Source organism: Phyllostomus discolor, chromosome 6 (assembly GCF_004126475.2).
Source record: "Phyllostomus discolor isolate MPI-MPIP mPhyDis1 chromosome 6, mPhyDis1.pri.v3, whole genome shotgun sequence".
NCBI classification, from domain to species: Eukaryota; Metazoa; Chordata; class Mammalia; order Chiroptera; family Phyllostomidae; genus Phyllostomus; species Phyllostomus discolor.
The window spans coordinates 170901062-170906041 of NC_040908.2; positions in this window are offsets into that span (position 1 = coordinate 170901062).

Here is a 4980-nt window from a genome sequence, read left to right on the forward strand (position 1 = left end):
TCCGTGCGAGTGTGGGGGGCAAACGAGGAGGGGGCACGGGAGCCGGCACCCCAGGGCTGGAACCCAGAACCACTGCCCGGCTGTGGGGTGGCCCCTGGCCTGCGGTTGCTGAGCTCGAGCTCTAAGCGGCCACCCTGCTCCGGAGGGGCGGCCTCTGGTGTGGGGCCGGCGGCCAGGGAGTGCCTGAGGGGCACACCCAGGGAGTGGACTTTGCGGGTGGGGGCAGGCCTCCCAGGCCCCCCAGGGGCTGCCTGCTCCGGAGCAGGGCCTCTGCCCATCGAGCTGCCCGGCCCTCCATCCCAGGACTCCGGCCGGACCGTGAGTGATGCATCCCACGTGCCAGCCAGCGACGAGCGAGCGCTGCCCCGGCTTCTTCTGAAACAGAGCAGCTGTGCAGAGACTCGGTTTCCGGCTGCCCCCGGGGGGAGGCGCGGGCGCTGCCGCGGCAGCCGCTGCCCGTGCCGCCCCTCTGAGGAGAGGTGGGTCTGGGGGACCCTCACGTGGTGTGTGAGCCCACGTTCTCGCCACGGGGGGCCCTGGGCCTGGAGCCGGACCTGCTCCCACGTGCCCCGGGGACAGCTGTCCCCACCCCAGGCCTCACCCCAGGGTGGAACCCCACCCCCAGTTTCTGCTGAGACCCGCCACAGCAGGGAGGACCCCAGGTGGGGGTGGGGGGGGCAGGAGGGGGCCTGAATCTGGAGACTGGGCCGGAAGCCCCCCACCCTGAGCTGGAGTGGGACGCGTGAGACGGAACCCAGGGGACCTGAGGCCCCGGCCAGCGCTCGCTCCCAGGGACCGTCTCCCAGGGCCCAGCTGCCACACGTCTCCTGGCTCCGTGCACAGCTGGGGGGCTCCCGGGCGGCCCCCGTCCCCGGCAGGCTGGGTCCCCTTGCATAGACAGAGCCCTTCAAGGTAGGCCGTACCCACTGACAAGCCAGGCCCCGGGTGCCCCACCCACTCCTTCGAGGCATGGCGGGGGGAGGGGCCGTGTTGCTCCTGGAGGGACAGGGTGGCCCTGTGTCTGGCATTCGGGGTGCAGGGGGGGTGGGGTTCGGGCAGACCCCTCGGGGCCTGTGGCTCGGCCACCCACCCTCTGCTCAGGGCACCAAGTGCCCTGCAGCCAACAAGCTGCTCCCTGTGGACGATGGGTGGGCGCTGAGCCTCCCTGGGGGCCCTCCCTGGGCCCTCCTGCCAGCCCCCGAGGCCCGGGGTGGGGCCCTGAGCCCCGGGCTTCCCCCCACGGCCTAACGGTCCTTTGTCCACCTGGCCGGGCGGTTCTGACTGGCCACTCTGGGCACGCTCCAGTCCCGGCTTCAGAGCTTCCGTCCTCGGGACGTCGTCCTCCGGGACGGGGACCCACGGGCTGCGTGACAGCGACACGTTGCGTCTGGTTGTCACTCCGTTCTGTGAAGAAACAGAAGCCGGGGGCGGCCCTCCAGGAGGTGCGCAGGGGGGTGCCCAGGAGGGGGAGGCCCCCCGTCTGCCACTGCTCGGCGTCCAGTTCTCCCGCCCCAGGCCCCGGGTCGGCCGGCGTCCAGAGCCGGGCAAGGCCCACACTCCGCTCGCCCTCCTCAGACGGGCGCCCCGGTCGAGAGTGGGGACCCCCCTGTGGCCCCGACCCTGGCGTCTGGCCCCGCCCACCTGCCTGCCCTCTGCACTTTCGTCTGGCGGTCCAGTGGCCGCAGGACCCCGTGCCAAGCCCCCCACCAGCCCCGTCTCCTTCCCCTGTGGCGGGGTCCCGTCCCCTCACGGACCCCACAGTGGGGCCGTCGCACCTGCCACCATCACGTCCGACACCCCCCCCGACCGCCCCCCCACCCCGCTGGTCTCATTGTCCTTCCGCTGCCCGGGGGCCGGAAGGCGAGGCTGGGCTCCCCCCACTCGGAGCCCAGGCCAGTGACCCCCACGGCCTGGCCCCTCCCGCCCCTCTGGAGGCACCGAGGGTCCCCACCTCCCACCAGCCCTGGGGGGGGCCCTGCCTGGCTGTCCTCCTCTGGACGCTGAAGGCAGACCCCACCCTCCCCCGACTCCCCGTGCCCCTTTCCTGCTCACTCCCCAGGCAGCGATCTGTCCCCTCGGCTGGCTGGCTCGGGGACCACCCGGCCCCGGCCCCACGGTCACCACCCCCTCCCGCTCGCTGGCAGGGCGGGCCCTGCGTGCCCTTCCTCGTCACAGTTGACCGGTGACTTGAGGACGCTGACGTTCGTGCCGGCTCCGCGGCCAGCCTGCCAACTTCCTCTGGGGGCCGCGCCCGGCCGCGCTGTGAGGACCGCTCGCTCACACAGCCGCGCCGCGCCCTCCGGGGCTCGGTCCTGCTCTGCCCGCCCCCTCCGCCCCCGGCCCAGCGCGAGAGGCCATAGCACTGGGTCCCGGGTGGCTGGGGCGCTGCCTCAGAGGGGGCTGCGCCCGATGACATGGCCGTCCGTCGGCGCCTGGAGCGTGGGGACCTGTGGATTCCGGGGCTGCGCTCGCTCCTCGGCTTGCCCCGGCCCCCGCCCCCCCGCCCCGGGCTTCGTCTGCAGGGGGCCTCTTCCCACGACGCCCCCCGCTTTCCCGCCCACACGGAAGGCCATCCTGGCACTGAGGGGCGCGGCCAGCACCCGCCGGCTGCCCTCCTGCCTGCTCCCCAAGTCCCTCACTTGTCCCCCGGACCGTTCCTCCTGGGCCTCTGCTCCCAGGGCTTGGCCGGCCGCCCCGAGGTCACTGGGCTCCTTGCTCTGCCCGGGGCCCAGGGCCCTGCTCTGTCTGGGGCCCCGGTCTGCAGCCTGTGTGTGCCCAGGGCCCCGCTCTGACCTCAGGCTCCGTGGCCTCACTCGGTGCATCGGCACCACGGTGGGGGCCCGCAGCTCCAGGTGCCGTGGGTGTGGGGGCGTGGTGGGGGCAAAGGTCAGGAGGTGGCTGCAACCCGTCCCGCCCACCATGGTCATAGGCTTCTTAGGGAGCCCCCATGCGTGGTCCCAACCGGGGCTCCCCACGCCTGAGGGAGGGACAGCCCTTCACCGTGGGAGAAGGACAGCACCCAGAGCCACCAGCTTCGAGGCCAGGCCTCCAAAGGGTCCCCCAAGCCAGATTCCAGGGGGGGCCGGGGGAAGTGGGCTCTTGGGATGCCTGGGCCAGCCCTGGTGCCCTGGGGCCCCTTCTGGCCGTGTGCCCACACCCCAGGGGTGACAGGTCGCCCCGCCCCTCCTGGTGCCCGGGAAGGAGTGAGGGCCCAGGCCTCGGCCTGGAGGAGCCGTCCCTGTGGGCAGAGCCCCGTGGGGGCCCCTGTGGGCCCCGCCCCGCTTCGCAGCCCTTTCCAGAAAGGAAAAGGCGGCTTGCACAACCGGGCCAGGGGCCGCACGGCAGGGCGGGCGGGCGGGCTATCTGGTTACTTCCTGCCTCTGGCCTCAGTTCCAGGCAGGGGGCTGTGTGCTCCGCGGGGGGTGGGGATTAGTCGCCCGTGGGTGGCGGTCACCCCGCCCAGGAGGAAGGGGCGGCTCGCTCCGACACCCGATGCCCTCCGGGGGGGCAGGGACGTTGACCACGGGGGCCTCCCGGGGCTGCGGGGTCATGGGCACTGGGGCGGCGGCCCCCAGGGCTGAGGTCTGTGAGCGCCCCACTGCTGGCCAGATGTCCTGCCCCCTGCAGCCGCATCAGCCCCCCATGTTCCAGACGTTTCCGGGGCCCGAGGGGCTGCCTGGCCTCTCGCTGCCGACCTGCCAGCTCCCAGGCTGCTCCGGCTGGGCCGGCATCACCGAGTCCTCAGCCCCCGACCTGGTGACTGACCACAGGGGTCAGGCTTGAGGTCAGCGCTGCCCTGTGCAGCCTGTCGGAGGGATGGCTGGGGACTGGGCGGGGACATGGCCCTTCCCGCTCAGGCCTGGACTCAAGGATGGGGTGGACGGGGGTGGAGGCCACCAGTGACCCCAGCCCCACCCAGGGGCCTCTCAGCCCTGAGGTTCAGGGCGTGGGCTGGCCTGGATGGATGGGCAGGGCCACCGGGACCCCTGACGCAGCACCCCAAGCCCCAGGCCGAGCCAGAGGTGCGTGGTGGGCCACGGTCCTGCCCCCTGAGGCGGCCACATCCTGGGGATGAAAGGTCGGCCCTGTGGCCGCAGTCCCACCTCGCATGCAGGCTGGGGCTGGGTCTCGCCGCAGACACGGTGTGACTCTGGGGACAGAACCCTGGGCGTCGAATTCCAGAGGCCGAGACTGGGAACCCCCCTCCCTGCACCCAGACGCAGGGGCGTGGGGCCAGCTCCCTGCCCTGGGCTGCTGACCTCCCTCCACCTGCCATGCCCCGGCCTCAGTTTCCCTTTGTGAGACCAGGGAGTGTGTGCCCTTGGGCATCGCCCTCCGCCCAGAGTGCGCTCCTGGTCCCCAGCCCCTGCCCGGCGTCCACAGGACCCCGAGCCCCAGGGCGCCCCCCGGTGGCCAGCACTGCCTGTCCTGCCGTCCCCCAGTCCTGTCCATGTCCGGCCCAGGTGGCGTCATCCCAGCGGCCGGCTCCGGGCAGCCCTCCCCACTCTCGGGGACCCCCCGCTGCCATCCCTGCACGGGGCCAGCCGGGTGTGGGCCTGACCCCCAGCTTCCCCGTGCCCCCACCCTCTGCCCCCTCCGTCTAGGTGGTGGGCGCCCTCCGCACCCCCCCCCCGCCCTCCCCAGTGCCGCCTCTGGCAGTCGTGTGGCTGGGGGCGTCTGGGCCCCCACGGAAGGGGGCTGGGCTTTAGGATGTGGGCTTTCCCAGGGCGGGGCCCGGTTTGCAGGCTGGATGGGGAGGTGATGGGGCTTCTGGGGCCACAGCCCCCCCCTGCAGGGGGCGGCCCAGGTGCATGCACACGCACACGTGCACGCACACACGCATGCACACAGCTGGGCTCCCGTGTGGTGGGAGAGCCCGGAAGGCACGGCTTCCTCCCCCCCCCATCCTGGGGACGAAAGACTGCCCTTCCCGTCCCTGGGTTTTGTGGACGAGCTCAGAAACCACACGGAGACCAGGAC